The 8509-nt window shown below is 39.9% G+C and overlaps 1 non-coding gene across 1 annotated transcript; it reads right to left on the bottom strand.

Annotated features, from left to right (window-relative positions):
• Positions 1 to 855: 855 nt before the first annotated feature.
• On the bottom strand, positions 856 to 962 carry LOC112085631. Its single transcript, XR_002898932.1, has one exon. It is a non-coding gene; the product is annotated as a small nucleolar RNA R71 (small nucleolar RNA).
• Positions 963 to 8509: the final 7547 nt, after the last annotated feature.

Here is an 8509-nt window from a genome sequence, read left to right as displayed (position 1 = left end):
AATTTGAGTCTTTGTTTTGTTTGTCTTGTTTGCTTGTTTAATTCTTAATTACTGCTTGTTCTTGTTTGTTTTATGTTTATAGATCACTTAAACACCAACCTGTTTCATTGGACTTGGATTAAGAATTGATCCTCATAGTCTTGGTGTCTAGAATCTCTCCATTTGGATTGACCCTCAAGTGCTACAACACAAGAGGTTAATTGACCTTGGTAGGCTAAAAACCTACTATCAATTTGGCGCCGTTGCCAATTGGATAGTTCATTCTATCATTAGGACTTTGGATCTTCTTGAGATCAAGTCATTTTCTTTTGTTTTACTGATTACCTTTCAAGTGCTGTCTTTGTTTTAAGGTGTATGAACACCAGAAGTCAAGCAAGAAGACAAAGAGAAAGAGCTGTGCACATTGAGAGGTTGGGTATGGATCAAGGGCAACAGGCTCATTTTGGTAATGGAAACCACCAGGCCCAGCAAGAGGGTCCAGCACCACGTCCAAGAACAGTTGTGGGAGCTGGTGATGAGGCCAATACTCAGGGTCAGAGACATGGGATTCAAGCTCCTACACCTGAAAACGATTTTGAGATAAAATCTGGCTTGATCAACATGGTGCAATCAAACAAGTTCCATGGCTTGGCATTAGAAGACCCATTATATCACATTGACAACTTTGATAGAGTTTTTGATCTAACTAAGATGAATGGAGTGAGTGAGGACAGTTTCAAGTTGAGGCCATTTCCTTTTTCTCTAGGAGACAAAGCTCATCAATGGGAAAAGTCTCTACCTCAAGGATCAGTCACAACATGGGAGCAATGCAAAAGAGCATTTCTAACCAAGTTCTTCTCTTCATCAAGAACAGCAAGGTTAAGAAATGAAACCTCAAGTTTCATTCAGAAGAACCATGAATCCTTTTGTGAGGCTTGGGAAAGATTTAGAGGGTTTACCATGCAATGCCCTCACCATGGATTCTCAGATTCTCAGCTGTTAAGTATCTTATACAGAGGTGCTTTACCAAAGGTCAGACTCCTCTTGGACACAGCTTCAAATGGTAATTTCATGACCAAGGAAGTCAATGATGCCATGACCTTGTGGAGAATGTAGCTCAGAGTGATGAGCTTTTGGATCAGACTTTGACAAGAATTCAAGAGGTGATGTGAGTGCTGAAGAGGAAAGGACAAGGAAAGACATCTGGTCTCTCAATGATAAGCTAGATAAACTTCTCCTAGCTTCTCATAAGTCAGTTAACTTGGTTAGAGATGTGAATCATGTGTTTCAAGAGACATTTCAAGGGGAAGACATCACAGCTGAGGTAAACTTTGTAGGTGGCCAACAAGGTTACCAAAAAGGCTTTACCTACTACAAGAATCACCCCACCCAGAATCTTCACTCTCAAATCAATAAAACACAAGGTTTTGTCCCTCCCCAACAGCAAAGTCTCCAACAGAACTCAGGGAATAAGGATCAAGAAGTGCATAACCTGTTCCAGCAAATTCTCAAAGGTCAAGCAAGTGGTGCCATGGACTTCAACAAGAAAATGGCTGAGATTAACAACAAGGTAGATTGCACTTATTCTGATCTTCTAACTCGGCTTACAGCCTTGGCTTCCAAAGTCAAGACTCTAGAGAACAACAAGGGCCATTGCAGTTCTCAAGCTCAAGGATCTTTACCAGGGACATCAGTTGCACATCCAATAGAATACTGTAATGCAATCCTCTCAAATGATGAGAATCATGCTGCTGTTCAGGAAATTGAGGATCTTCTCCAAGGCAATGTCTCAAGTGCAACAAGCCTGACAAAAGATGATGAAGACACCATCATAGAGGAGTTTTAGTTCCTTTTCTGTGATCTCAATGAGGACATTGAGAAAGAAGGTGGGGAGGCATCTTGTTTGATATGAAAAAGAATGATTCTGACATTGCTGAAGGAAAGGATCATAGAATGGTTCAAGGAAGGACATCTAATGGAGTCTCTAGCACTAGTTCAACAAGGGTGAAACCCAAATCTATTCCCAAGCTAGGTAATCCAGGAAAGTTCTCCATCTCATGCTTTCTTGGAAGTTTGAAAGTGGACAATACTTTGTGTGATTCTGGATCAAGCATCAGTGTAATGTCTTTAGACATGGTGGAGAGACTAGTGATCAAGAGTCTTAAGCATCACCCCATGTTAATCACCTTTGGAGATTCATCCTCAAAGAAACCATATGGAATCCTTGAAGACTACCCATTGAAGATTGGTGAATGCACAGTTCCAACTGATTTTGTAGTCATGAAGATGAAGAAGACCAAAGAGCTACCTCTTTTGCTTGGAAATCCATTTCTGAACACCACAGGAGCAAGGATGGACTTTGATACTCAAAGAGTGGTGCTTGCTAAGGTTGATGATGAAGTATCTTATCCTCTTAAGCCTCCTCTTGCTGGGTTTTGTGGAGTTATATCTGATGATTCTGATGAGTTGAAATGCTATGGGATGATGTATGTGGGGAGTATTGGAACTACAGAAGAAACTCAACCCCTTGAATCTGTTGAGAAAAAGAAAGAATCCCTAATAAGACCTGATCTTGAGTTTGAAGGGGATTTCTTTAGTGATGATGAAGCTTGCTTGGAATCTCTATCTCCTACACCAAGTGAGAAGGAGATCAGCAGCAACAAAGGCAATGGCTCAGGGTCTCAAGACAAGAACCCACCAAGCACCAGACCATTCACTCTTGAGTCATCTTCTCAAGTCTTAACTTTCACTCCATGGAAGTTTGATGGTGGAGCTGTGGACTACAAGGTTAAAGTCTGTGGAAGATCAAAACCTTTTGCTAAGGTCAGGGTAATCCTCACACAAGAGCTCATAGACAAAGGGTCATCTGGTGTTCAAGAGCTGATGAACAAGGCCATCACACTTGAGTTCATGGACAAGACAAGGAGCATCAAAGCTCCTCCTCTCCCTCATTAAGAAAAGGTTCTGAAAAGTCAAACTTAGTGACTTAAAACAAAGTGCTCTTGGGAGACACCCCAAGCTTATCCTATTTAAATACTCTTTTTAATGCTTTCTTTTGCTGTTTTAGGATGTTTTGATGTCTTGCTTAAGTGTGGACAGGTTTCTGAGGTGTTTAGGAGCTGCCATAAGGAGAATGGACCAAAGAAAAGCTGAGAAAACGTGTGAGAAATGCATTCACACCGAGGTGATTTCACTTGGTGCAAGAACTCAGTGTATCAAGGTTCAAAAAGCCGAAGAAATATCGACCTGATACACCGAGCAAATGGAGGTCGGTGTGAAACAAAAGTTGGCCAGGGATGCCTCAAACCAAGGTGATTTCACTCGGTGCAAGAGGTCAGTGTAGTCAATTCTCCTGCCCCATCTCTCAGTCCTTGATCAGGTAACACTCCATCCTTGTAAATATGCATCTAGCTTAGCTTAATTTTCTCTTTGCATTTTGTGATTTTGCTTTGCACTTCTCCTTCATGCTTTTATAACACAAGGGACTGTGTTATTCAAGTGTGGGGGAGAGGTTTTGTGTTTACTAACCATGTTTTCTCTTGTTCTTATTTTGATTTTCATCTTGAGTCTGAATCTAAGTGCATATAAAAACCAGAAAAAATCGAAAAATCAGAAATTTTCACAAAAATTGCTCATGTAGTTGCATTCACATTTTAGGTTGAGTCTAGCTTGCATTTTCATATAGGTTGCATCATATGCAAATGGGAGTAATGATAGATTTTTTCCGCAAGAGAGCATCATTTTAAGAGTTTGGTTCTTTAATGCATTGCAAAACAGGTATGAAATCAAGTGTGAACCATGCTTTGAACTGGTGTCTCAATACTTCTATGCTAGCTGAATCAAGTTGTGAACAGCCTCAACCTTGCTTAAGTGAGAACCCTTGAATTTGACATCTAATTATCATTTTTGTGCATATCATTGTGAATTCATGGGTACCACATACATATTTGAGCTTTCTTATCCTTTTTAATCACTCTTGCTAACTCAAATTGCTGATCTCTCATCTTGAGACAGTTCCCTGCCTTTAGCCAAACCTTTCTTTGAAGCCTAAACACCCTTCTTGTGTGCATGATTTGTGAGGCCTTGTTTCTAGTAAACTTGGTAAAAGGTGTTGGGTTTAGAGCGACAAAGATAGTGCTACATGTAGACACTAGTCCAACATCAAGGGCTAGTCTAGGTTTAGGTGAAAGTGAGAGCATTGATTTTGAGTGTGTGAGCTGAAAAGAAAAAAATCTGAGTGATGAAAGTGGAAAGAACCAGATTGGTTAGGGGAATGAATGCTTAAATGAAAGAAAGTGAGTGTGTGCTGAAATGTAAAGCTCATGTGATGAAATGAAAAGAGTCTCATGAAAAAAAAAGAAAAAAAAAAGGGAAAAGATTCAAAAAGACGCTGGATTAAGGAAGAGCTTGTGTGTTAAAGAAATGAAGAGAGTGATGAGAGCTGATTGAGTGTCAAAGGCAAAATGCCATTTGGGGTGAGTAGATGATATTCTCATATTTTGTCTTGTCCAAATATTGAGTCTCATGCATACATTTAGGTAGTTTTACATATATTTGTCTTTGCTTTTGTCTTTAGTTAGGAATTGCATTAGGTCCTAGAGAGTTTTGCACTTTTGGAGTGTTTACAGGTCATTTGGAGCTAATTGGGAGCAATTGGGACAAAAGCCATGGAGAGACCATCACCTTATGTGCATCAGACTCGGACAAGTGTTATGGAGCCGACAATCCCTCAACTTGATCACCTGAGAAAGAGGACTTTCACCAGGATTCAGCCTCCAGAGTCTTCATAAAGAATCAATAGCGTTGAGTCTAGTTTCCAGAACACTTTAGATCGTCCTATTTGCAGTTTTGAGCTGAAAATTACGGCGATAAGAAACAGTACATGTCTCGGAGCGGATAAAAGACCAACGCAACGCGCATCCAAGAACCGGTGGAACGGAGCCTTTGCCAACGTCACCCGAACCCGAACCCTTCACCAAAGTTCGAGATATTTGAGTTTTCTTTCCAATGAAGTTAAAATCATGCCATTTGGAGCCATATCCTGGAAGTTACTTTCCCCTCAATGCAAAGTGGTCCGAGAAGGCTTAGGTTGTGCGATACGGTACCGCGACTTGATTAACTCGCACCCATGAATGTTCAACGCTCTGGAAACAAGTTAAGACTTTATAGATGAGTGTAAGGAGACTCTGATCAAGGTAGAGACTTCCATAATCAAATTTGAGTAAGTCCACAATGCTGTGCGAGATAGACCTGCGAGTTGGACATGAAGTGGAACCATGTAGCACATGTGTTGGCAAATTACACCGACTTGGGCATGCGACTTGGACAAGGAAGTGACCATCTCACACACATATTATCTCCATAATGCGCCTCGTTGTGCGAGTTGAAGAGAAGGAAGCCTGAGCAGCACAAACATTCGCTGTTTACACCTAGATAGGCATGCGGCTGAGGCTGAGGGATTTATGGCGCACAAGGCTGCTTCTATGGCTGTGCGACTTGGGCCTGCGACTTGGGAAGCACCTGAACATGTCACACACTTGAGACATGACCCATTTGAAGCCGGGTCAGTACCCAGTTTGTTCTGGGCTGACCCGGTTCGCAAGAGACACTATATATGCTTTTTAGGGTTTTTTCCAAGGAAAAGCTTGGTTTTCTCTTGTTTCTCTTTCCCCTTTTGTTAAAAAACGAGTTTGTTAAGAGATATCTCAAGGATTTAATCAATCTAATTATGTTTCTTATCATCTCATCTTCTTATCTTTGCTTCTAATCATGATTAACATAACTTCTTGCAAAGGAAATGGTGTGTTCATCATGATTAGTGAGTAGTCTTCTTTTAAGCTTCTAGGTGTGTAGATTAGGGTGCTTTGATGTTTGATTTATGATGTTTAGGTTCTAGATTCTCATTTCCTTTCCTTAGTTAGCTGCTCTTAATGCTAGATCTCTGATTATAAGCTTGATCTAGAACGTAAGCATTTCTCCACCCACAAGGTGTTTGATGAAATGCCTGAATGAGCTAACTTAAGGGTTTATGCCTTTTTCATCATGGGAATGATTTTTAAATGCATGAATGACATATTAGAACTGTTTCTTAATACTCATTGATTCATATTTCACAAATGATGATTTGGTTTGAAAATGGATTAGTGTAGAGGTTAATGCCTTCATGAGAGGATTAATCTAGATTAAAGTTCTAAGTTAATTGGAACTTGACATCATGTGATGCTTACTTTATCTTTCTGTATAAGATTCAGTCTTTCTTAGCTCTTATTTTTATGCACAAAGAGGCTTTCTGGTCATTTTAGACTTGGAACCTTATTCTTGTTGATTGCTTATTCATCTAATGGGAATTAGTATTGATTTGGTAATTAACAAAGGGATTTTTGTCATGAGAATGAATTAATCTTATTTGGAAGTCTAGACTAAAGAATTGCAAGTGTTGCATTGTTTGCTTAGCATCATGAATTCACATTTAAAGCACCCTAATCAATGATCACATCTAGAGGTTTAGCTTTCTCTTTATTTGAATTTGAGTCTTTGTTTTGTTTGTCTTGTTTGCTTGTTTAATTCTTAATTACTGCTTGTTCTTGTTTGTTTTATGTTTATAGATCACCTTGTTACCAACTCATCTGCTTATTATACTTGAATTAAGATAGCTGCTCATAGTTTTAGTGTCTAGAATCTCTCCATTTGGATTGATACCTTAAGTGCTACAATGACATGAGTAGTTGAGGAATTGATCAAGGATTGAAGAATTCCTACTATGTAGACTAGAGAAAGAGTCTTGAGAGGTTTAAAGTTGAGTGTGAAAAGCATTTTGGGTGTGGGGTAGATGCAGTTCTATCTTTGTATGCATCCATTGCTTTTTACCCTTAGTATTTTACTAAAGCCTACTAATTTTTGAGTGATCCCCTTGCATGGAGTACCAGTTACTTGATTGAGATCATTTTAATCTCAAAACCCAGTCCAAGCCAAATGAATTCACTTGATTTGCATGAACATGTTCCACTTGAAACTTTAAATGAATGTCAAAAGGTTGAGGTTTGGAATGCTTGTGAAGGTTGGTGCTTGAGTTTGGTTCATTTGGTGAAAAATATGGCTAATTTTTATGAGTAAACAAGTTTGCATTGCATTCTAGAATTGGTAACTTGAACAATGAGCTTTGAATTCTTTTAATGATGATCTCTCTTTAAAGAAATATGAACTCCCATGCATTCAACCTCTCTCTCTCTCTCAGTTGTTCTTGTTTGCTTGAGGACAAGCAAAGGACAAGTCTGGGGGAGTTGATATACTCATATTTTGTCATGATTAGGATTGCATTTTTGTCCAAATATTGAGTCTCATGCATACATTTAGCTAGTTTTATTAGAGTTTGTCTTTGGTTCTAGCTTTGTTTAGGATTTGCATTAGGTCCTAGAGTATCCTGCATTTTAGAGTGTTCTCAGGTAATTTGGAGATTTTTGGGAGCAACTTGGAGCTGGGATCATGGAGGAACCCTCACCTGTGTACAGCAACTCGGACAGATGGTTTGGTGCAGACGAGACCTTCACTTTGATCGCGTGGGACGAAGGACTTTCAATGCGATTCAACCTCCGGTGTCCTCATTAAGAATCAAGAGGAATGAGTCTAGTTTCCGGAAAATTTGAAATCAGACGATTTGGAGCCGTGAACTGGGAGATATAGCCATCGGAAGGAACACATGTCTCGTGGTCCGATCAGGTCTTACGCGATGCGCCTCAAAGAACCGACGAGACGGGGGCTTTGCCAGTGTCATAAGGGGTTGATCCCTTCACCAAACATGGAGCTAAGGACGTCATCTAGTTCGTGGAAGTGTAAGATCGAGGTTCGAACCCTTGAGGAAGGAGGTATGAAGGATTTCGTGCAAGCGGTCTACATTCATATCGAGAAGGAGTACCGACCAAAATCTGGTCGGTATTACCTTGGAACCTTGACGATTTTGGCTGGCTTTTGGAAGCCAAAATCCCAAAGAATTATCAACGTCCTGCACCGACTGAATCCTGCTCGGTATTGATCCCCTGAATCTATCCTTAACGCTGCACCGAGGTGAGTTCAGCCGGTGTAGCGCCTCGGTGTAACCACTCTCAGATTGCCAAAGAAATATCAACGTCCTGCACCGGCCAAAATCACTTCGATACATTCTCGCTTCATGACGTTTTTGTGGGCCTTTTTGGGGCCAAAACCTAGTTTGTCCTAGGTTGGCCCAGCAAGAAACCCTACCTATATATATGTTTTAGGCATTATCCAGCAGACTAAGCTTTATTCTCTCTTTGTTTTCTTTTCCCCTTTAGTCAAAAACGAGTTTATTAAGAGATATCTAGAGGATTGAATCAATCTAAAGCTGTTTCTTATCATCTCATCTTCTTATCTTTGCTTCTAATCATGTTTAACATCACCTCTTGCAAAAGATTAGGTGTGTTAAGTATGATTAGTGAGTAGTCTTCTTTTAAGCTTCTAGGTGTGTAGATTAGGGTGCTTAGATGTTTGATTTGTGATGTTTAGGTTCTAGATTCTC

Source organism: Eutrema salsugineum, unplaced genomic scaffold (genome assembly GCF_000478725.1).
Source record: "Eutrema salsugineum unplaced genomic scaffold, Eutsalg1_0 scaffold_3, whole genome shotgun sequence".
Lineage (NCBI taxonomy): Eukaryota > Viridiplantae > Streptophyta > Magnoliopsida > Brassicales > Brassicaceae > Eutrema > Eutrema salsugineum.
The sequence above is the reverse complement of the archived record's forward strand: the minus strand, read 5'-3'. Positions and strand labels throughout refer to the sequence as shown.